Below are 9098 nucleotides of genomic sequence, written 5' to 3'. Positions count from 1 at the left end.
TCTTCTGTGTGAATGTCTTTCAAACGTAAGCAATAAAACTGCTTCTCTGCCTTCCATTATGCAAAATGTTATTTGAACCAGATTCTTTGCAGATAGTAGCACTCAACCAACATATCATTCAGTGTGTCAGCTTTGTTAGCCCCAGAATGCATTAGGTTATATTTCAAAATATTAAATACTCTTTGCCATTCAGGAAATACTGGAAATATTGCCCACTTGCAGTTTTTTCTTTTTTTTTCCTCTGTGCAATTTATTTTCAGCATGCTTAATTCTCTTTATATTTCTGGTATTCTCTTTCTGCTTAGAACAACCTATTTTCTATGTAGTGTCATGGAGGCCCCCACCTGCCAATAATGAGGCACATTAATTTCGCCACATGGACATTAAACATTTCAAATTGTTGCTGAGAGAAAGAGAAGGCCTGCTATTAGGAATTGCCAGACCCCTGGCCGGAAAGACATTTTTGCACATTAGCAGACAGTGTTGGAACAAAGGGGCTATCCCCTGCTCCCATACAATACGCAGAACGACCTGGTCAAACCAGTCGGTCACGTGACCACCCTGCTGGCCAACTTGGATAGTTTTAAATTGTCGAGACAGGGTTTGAACTCGCAGAAGGTAGTTTTGCTCCTGGACTGAGAACATCTCTCTCCTGTCGGCTCCCATCTCTTTCTCACCAGCTTTGGAATCCATTGAAGACACATGAACCCCAAGAGAGAAAAGTCTCCTACAGTGAACAAGGTTTTAGAAGAGTACTGGGCCCCAACGAAAAGCAAGATCTACCTACAAGCAAGGACTATACAGTGAACTCGAAGAACCATAACCAAAAACTATTCAGAATTGGCTCAAACTTTTCCTCTTTATTTCTTCTGCTCTTTTCTGTCTCTATTTGCATGTGTGTATCGTGTATGCATGCTAATGTCGGCGAATTGTGTATCCGTAGGCCTCAACCGAATTAGAGTTTACATTTAAGTTTTAATAAAATTTCACCTTTCTTCTTTAAACCGAAGAAAGCCTGTTTGTGCTCATTTCTTTACCTTATAATTAGAAAGTGGTGAACATGGGTTCACGAAGGGGGAGCTAAAACCAGTGTGTTTAAAAAATAAAACTCTGTTACAGTAAGACCAGGTGAAGGCTGAAAGGGAACCCTAGACCTCTTTCTCACCTGGTCGTAACAGTAACTTGAAATCATTAATAGGTTTAGACATTCTGCTTACAGTACCCTTCTTGACATCATTAATACATAAGGGTTAGATTTTGCTCTAGAAATAATGGTGAAACTATCAACACTCATTATTAAACTGTTAATCAGGCTGCAAGTTCCAGTGACCACACATTATTAGTTAAGTGCAGAAATCAGGAAGTTGCTGCCCGAGTTGCCCTGCTCCTCCAGGAGCTTCTGTGTAACAGTATTGCACCAAGAGACTCGGTATTGAAACACGAATGCTGTGAAATTGCTGTACTTATGAGGAGGAGGATGAGGAGGCATTTTTTTACTCAGAGGGTGGTGAACATGTGGAATTCTCTACACCAGAGGGCCGTGGAAGCTTAATCATTGAGCATGTTCAAGATAGAAATCAATAGATTTCTGGATACTAATGACATCAAGGGATATGGGGATAGTGGGGAAAAATGGCGTAGAGATAGATGATCAGCCATGATCTGTTTGAATGGCGGAGCAGGCTTGACAGGCTGAATGGCCTATTTCTGCTCCTATTTCCTATGATCCTTATGTGATAAGATACACACTAAACTCGACAGGAAAAGTTAGGGCTTGTCCATTCCCGTGCGAGTGAATTTTAATGATGTGATAAGCCTAAATTACTGCGAAACAACCTCTCTGGCACTGAAAATTAACTTATAGTGATGTGGAATTTCATTCCTGCAGCTTTTAATTTACGTTGGAGATTTAAAAAGATAAAATTTTCTCTTTTTTTCTCTTTCCTCTCTTATATCTTTCTTTTCCTCTCCTTATTTAGCTTCCTGTTCTTGATTTGGCCTTGAATTCAATATTCTGACTTTTTCTGGTTCAGACTCTGTGGTGCTCATTACAATTCTTCAATCTGATTGGTTGAAGAGGCATGCTGTTACTTAATGCATTCAGATAGGATCCTGATCGTCTGTTGAGATCACTGTGCAAAAATGGCTTTCTAATCACAGCAAGTTCCAGTGCAAAATCTTATCGAATGTCTGTAGGTAAGTGTAACTGTAATGAATGGCTGGAGCAGTTCGTTCACCGCTGACTGAAAATCTGGACCATTATGAACAGTCCTTTGAAATAGTCATCCCAGCATCCATCTCAGGAAGCTCTTATTAACCACAACTGTCCAATTAGAACTAGAATTATTAGTAACTATCCTATTATATAGCCAATTATTCAAATTCCTAGCTGTTCCTTGATTTCATGAAGTTTCTCTTTGGTCATAAGTCTCTTGAGAGGGACTTTATCAGATTTTTCTGAAAGCCCAGATATAAACTGTGTTACCCTTTATCAACTAACTGCACTAGGCTCTAAAGGAATTCTAATTAATTTGCTGTATGACCTATTTTTTGTAAACCCATGTTGGTTTGAATTTATTGCCTTTACTCTCACTAGTTATTAATTATACTTTTTAGAATGAATTCCAATATTTTCCTACAATAAATTCCCGATAATTCCCCAAGATCCTCTGCTGACCTCTTTTGCAAGTAAGAATTTCATTAGCAACTTTTCAGTATTGCTCTGTCTCCATGGAGGTTAACAATACCATTCATTCTCTTTAGTACAGTCAAATAAACTAGTGTGTTATGAATCTTAAAATACTTCAATTTCTTAATGACCATTTCACTGCTGACCATCAGTTTATTCACAAACATAAGTGCTGCATATAACGGTTGCATGTCACCCATATTTTTGGTGCTACGGGTGCCATTTTGGGTCCAAAGAGACATCCATTGCACCTGCACACTTCTGGTGCAGGCTGCACCAGCTGCCATCTTAAGTAGGGAATTAGTGTGGATGCAGAGAGCGTGCACCAGAAAAAATGCAGAGTCAGCAAATTGTGACATTAATCAGAGTGCAATGCTGATTTGATGCTAGTGGTGTAATTTCAGCTAACACCTTCTCTTAACCTCACATAGCTGAACTTGCATTCAGCAGCAGGATTATTGAAAGTGATCATCAACTACCTTCAAGGTAGTTGCTGATTGATTTGTACTGGCTGTTGATGAGTCAGTAGAAGTATTTGGAGGTTTGAACTGCTACTTAAAGTTACTGAAGTCTATAGGGAATGGTATGGCAGGTGCTGAAGGACTTGGTCCTGACTTCAAGGATTCTGCACAGACATAGGTGCAGTAGTTTGCATTCCCTTGGCCTACAACATGACTGGGAGAATGAGCAGAGGTAATATAGAGCAGGGCAATTGGGTGGAAGAGGGGCAGGCTGTGGGAGAAGTGTTCTCAACAGGAGGCCATATTTGCCCAGGGTCTTCAGGGAGTAACTCTCCGACCTGAACTTCAGCGAGGAACAATATATCAGGGAGCAGGAAGGTGCTCACTGAAACCTGTCTCTTGTTGCAGCCACAACTGCAGCCTCAGAGGAAGGCAAGGACAGCATTGCCAGTGGCTGCAAAGGTGACCTGGCCATGATATCTTATGTGTCTGTCTCCTTCCAGGCTGGAGAAGATGATATTTGCAACATCGGCCCATTTTGCTGTCCACCGTTGCATGAGGAAAGTCACTAAATCTCTGTATGCAAAGAGAGTGGAATATATTTCATTCTTGCTGGCCATAGAGAAGCAGGGTGAGTGAGCATGCAACTTTGCTAGGATTGCAGGCTTAAAATGGTGAAGGGGGCCATTGACTGTATACATATTGCTTTGCAGGTGGCACATGTCAATTCTGAGATGTACCAAAACTGGAAAGGATTCCACTCCCTCAATGTCCAGCTGCTGTGAGACTGTACTTAACACTTCATGAAGGTCCATGCCTGATATACTGGCAGTAGAAAAGATGCCTTCATTCTGTGGCAGTCTCGTTTACCAGCTGTATTTGAGTCACCATGACAAACTAACGGGTGGCTACTGGGCAACAAGGGTATCTGCGGACCACATGGCTCATGACTGTGGTGTGCAATCCATGCACACAGAAGCCAACTGATCACCCTTGTGAATTCATTTAGTTCCTGTCTTGTGGGTGCTTTTGCCTATCCTGGGACTCCTGCGCAGTGTGACCCCATGGCTGCAGCATGGCTAATGGAAAGCTACTGACATTCAGTGAAGTGGACTGCAAATGGCTTTGGCGGACAACCTTGAGCAAATTTGGTCCTAGAAGGCCTGGCTTCAGACTGCACCATCTCGGTATGGGTGGCTGTAGTCTGAGCTGGATGACAAGCAATAGCAAAGGTATCTGCTAAATGGTGGTGGTGGGAGGTCATCAGGTGGAGAGAAGACAGCAGGTTTGTGTTCCGTGGAGCCACTGCCACTCCCCAGGGGTTGTGCATTAGGAGTTCTAGCATTATGTTGGAGGAGAGATTGCTGGACTGCTGTGACACCCTGCAAGCCCCTTTGAACATTGGTACCTGTAGGGATGATGGCAGCAGTCTGACCTTCTTCTGTGGCAGCAAGCTGAACTTGAGTGGCAGGAGACTGACCTTGTATGACTGACGTCTGAGCTTACACTACAGTACTCAAGCACTGGGTGGCTTCTGCTTGTGCTGCAATGGAAGCTGAGACATCAGCCATCAGACGCTGCATCATGGTTTGTCTGTAAATGTTCACATTGGCCACCACTTCCACACTGGAAAGAATGGGCTCCAAACTCTGGCAAAGCCCTGTGCCAAGTTAGTGCCAGACTCCCCCATGATTACTGACATTGACCGCAGGTGTCCGGCAGGCTTGCCAATGTACCAAGCATTTTAGTCTGCATACCCATCGGCCTTCTTCTGTAGGTTGCCCCATTGAAGTCCTCATCTGAGTGCTCTGTAGCAGAACTTGTGTGCAACCTTGCCCTGCAGCGAGCTGAGACTTGCTTTACCCTTGATCCCTGCTTTGGCTGCAGGCCACCCGTGCCCAGTGTGTTACCAGGCAGAATTTAATGCAACCGTTTAAAGCAGGAATGGTGTCATAAGGAGGATGGAGAATCGAGTTGGAACTGTCCACTCGGAAATCCAGTGTTGTGACGTCAGTTCCAGATTCTGTCAGTGATGGGAAAATACCAAGGCAGCATTGCCACCTCGACACGACAGGAAGCTATATTTAAATTGTTGAGCAGTTGTTTTTAATGCATTTACATCTCATTATCTTTGATTTAATAGCTGGCTCTTGATTTAGTGGATAATGGGAGGCACTCACGTGCCTTCAGGTTCACAACTGTTAAAACCTGGTGGTACCAAAGTGAGAGGCTTCAATGCTGCAATGGGGAAGCAGCCCTGAGCATTACTACATAGGGGAACAGGGAGGTTTGGAGGCCATTGTGAGAATGTGTTGCTGCATGCTCTGCAAGGGGATTCAGGGTCTCAGGGCCTCTGCAAGGGGGCTCGGTGTCTCGGGGGCTTTGCAAGGGGGTTTGGGGTCTCAGGGCCTCTGCAAGGGAGCGCGTGGTCTCGGGGGCTCTGCAAGGGGGTTCGGTGTCTCAGGGACTCTGCGAGGGGGTTTGGGGTCTCAGGGTTCTGCAAAGGGTTAGTGTGGGTTTGGGGAGTCTGTATTGGGTTGCCAAGCTGCTGTGTGATATGCTTGCTCGCTCATAGTGCTGGAAGAGACGGTCGGCTTTCGGCAAGGTTGGGACTCCGCCGAGAGATTTGTCAAAAGCTCAATTGTCAAGGCATGGTCATCTCTGCATCAACAGCGATCTGCAGGTTTACTGATCACCTGGCATGGGTGTCCACACTTGGAGCACCCCGAGGGAGCCCCCAGATGTGGAGGTCAGCCTCTCCTCCTCCCTTTCAAGGTTCACTTGAGCCTCCCTATTCACTGGACGAAGAGTGGGAAAAGTCTCCAGGTTCCTGGTCCTTCTCTCGCCTTGCCACTGTGGCATTGAGCTCATGGCCAAGGCAATGGTGTGCATGTCTACGTGCATTTGTGGAATCTGGTTCTCTAAACTCTTGATGGAGGAAGCCATGTGCTCACATGACTGAGCCATGGCAACACTCATGGCATGGATGGACTCCTCCATCATCCACTCATGGCTGCACATGGCCTCTGGCATCTTCGCCAGATGTTGCCTTACCTCTCTCTGCAACTCCACCATGCCCTGTGTTGTCGACACCAGAGGCCCGTCATAGGCCTGGGGCTCAGCAAGGGCCTGGCCGCCTACAGTCCTCCAACTGTCAGAGGCCTCGGCAGTCTCAGCCTCAGGCAGCTGCTTGGGCGCATGTGTGGAGCTCTCACCAGCTTGTGACCCTGATTCTACAGCCGAGCAGAAACCCACTGAGATGAAAGTATCTGCGCTGGTGAAGTGCAGGAGAGTCATGGGATGGTGCATCCTCTAATTGGTCCTCCTTCTCAGAGGTTGATAGCTGTCCCCCTGTAGCTGCCGTCTCCTGTGCATGCTGATCTGCATGAGAGAATACAAACATGTGTGGGTGAGGCTGTGCAGATCTTATCATGCCAACCATATGTGATGCGTGTCTCCAAAAGTGATGTGTATGCCGATTGAAGCTAATCCTCCCTCTCTTGTGCAGGGACTCCAGTCTCTCCATCCATGATCACACGACCACCCTAGGTCCCCACCAGTGCCAAGGCCTCTTCCTCAGCGGTGGTGAGAGGATGCAGATCCAGAGCTCCTCTGCCAGTCTGGGCTATCTCCTTCCTGTTGTGGGCCCTCTTGTCCTGCAAGAGGAAGGATGGAAATCATACAGATTGGCAGAGAGATCAACATGAAAGTTCTGCTAGTGTCGGCCCCTCATCCCCTACTGGGGCATCTGATATCTCTCATGCTGTCATATGCTGTCATGGGAGTTAAGGAGGGGTGGGGGTGGTGGTGAGCTATGAAGGAAGGTCGTCTATGGCTGAGATGCAGCCATGTATCTGTCATGATGAGTTAATACCCTAGCCCCTCTGCCATTACCGTAGTAGTGCCACCATCCCCATGCCGCTACCTCCGGTATAGTCACATGCAATCCCCAAAAAAGGAGAGTGCTATGGAGCACTCACCTTGGCCGAGTGCAGGAAATCATTGATTCTCTTTCGACACTGCACCCAGTCCTGTGGGTGACCCCACAGCTGCTGACCTCCTCTGCGATCTCAAGCTTGCTTGGTCAAGCGGGAGGACCTCTTCTTGCCATCGCTGGGGAAGAATGGCACCTGCCTTTCCCTTGCAGCCTGGAGGAGAATTCTCAGTAGTCTGTCCTACGGCATACTTTGGCATTAGCTTTCCAGTGCCTGCAAGCTCCTTCAATTGAAAAAACCCCTTCCGAAAGAGTTCACTTACCAAGGTATGATTAGACTCTGGGGTTTATTCATTCAGCAATTGCCGATTCAGATACTACAAGGCAATAACTAAAGGTTTTTAATTGGATGAAAAACTGCTCCCTGGAGTCAGTTTTTGCAAATCAAAGACAAATTGTTTGCAAGTTCTTCACAAATGGATGATGAGAGGCAAAAGAAGTATAAGTGATTTGCCTCGTAATATTATTTTAAGAAAACGGGATTAGAATGGATATGTTAGGTCAGGGAGAAAAAAATTAATTGAAGTCAAAATATGTGGAAGAAAGCGGAAGATGGGAGAAAACAAAGATAGCAAGAAGTAGTCAACTGTATTAATAAAGCTACTAATTGCATTGAGCACATCTGTAATCTTTGTAAGCAGATTGAAGAGCTATTGAGGGCTGGCCTAAAAAGTTAGCTATTGCCCCCTGGTTAAGGATTCCATTCTTTTAAATATAAAAGCCGATTGGCATTTCCATTTTTCCAAAAAAATTATATTTTTTTATTTATCAAATTGTTATTGACATTTTTTTTCATTTTCAATCTTGACAATATTTTTTAGCCTTCCTTCATTTTTACTAAACTACCTTTTTTCTAGTTTCCTTAAAATATTTTTGTTCTTCAAGACTCTGATATTGACCTACCTACGTCGAATTCAATTTATTTTCTGATGCTGCATATTTAATGTGCATCATTTATAGGATATATAGAATTGTATCTGCTTAAAAGTATTCAATGTTTACTTTGTGTTTTTCCATTTATTAATTTACCTTCCCAATTGTCTCCTCATTGCTTTAAATAAACCCTGTTAGCATCTGGTACTATAATCTGATTATCTTTTGTACCAGCCTGAGTTTACTGTTGATATTAATGGCATTATAATCACAAGTATGCAAGCGATTCCTAACCTTCAAATATTTCCTTCACTTCAGGGTCACTACTAAGTATTCGGCTAAGGATGGTATCTTCTCAGAATCCATACGTAACATATTGCATCATAAACAGTTCTGTCAGTTCCTTGGAATTTCCCTTTTCTTTGTTCATTTATTTTGGTAATTAAAACAATACATAATAGAAGACTCTCCTTTCCTTTGATGCACTTCCTGTTTGTTCAAATAATCAATTATTTCCTTTGCCTAGGTGGTCTATAGAAATTCCCAATTATTATTTTCCCTTACATTGACAGGCCCCAACCGTTAATTGTCCTACTCTTTAATCACTTTATATTAGAAAACAGTTCATTAGTTTTGACCCTGCTATCTAGTACGCATTTATTGAGCTTTACCAGTCTGATTTTTTAAGGTCTCATCTCCTGTTTTATGATTATTTACTCCACTCTTACACTTGTTTTTTAATTTCCATCGGATGCCTTATATTTTTCCTTTTAATATTTGCTTCTTCGGCCTGGTGTCTGTTTTATCTTGTGTCCCTGTGAAGTGCTTTGTTTTCTACAGTATTTCTACAGTAAAGTTTAATTCATCAGAATAGGAAAGTCATTAAACCGAAGGGGAGAGGAAAAGATTTGCTAGATAATAAACTTTTATTGCAAGTCAGAGATTAACAAGGCATCCAACTGCAAGTTATAGATGGCTTTGCTGGTTAATGAATTAAGTTAAAAGTAATGATCGGGTTTGTTTGTAAAGAGCCCAAATATAATGTTACAAAATGAAAGATGTCATGCTGTCTACTCTTGCC

This window comes from Heterodontus francisci, chromosome 17 (genome assembly GCF_036365525.1).
Source record: "Heterodontus francisci isolate sHetFra1 chromosome 17, sHetFra1.hap1, whole genome shotgun sequence".
Lineage (NCBI taxonomy): Eukaryota > Metazoa > Chordata > Chondrichthyes > Heterodontiformes > Heterodontidae > Heterodontus > Heterodontus francisci.
Note: the sequence above shows the minus strand (reverse complement) of the source record.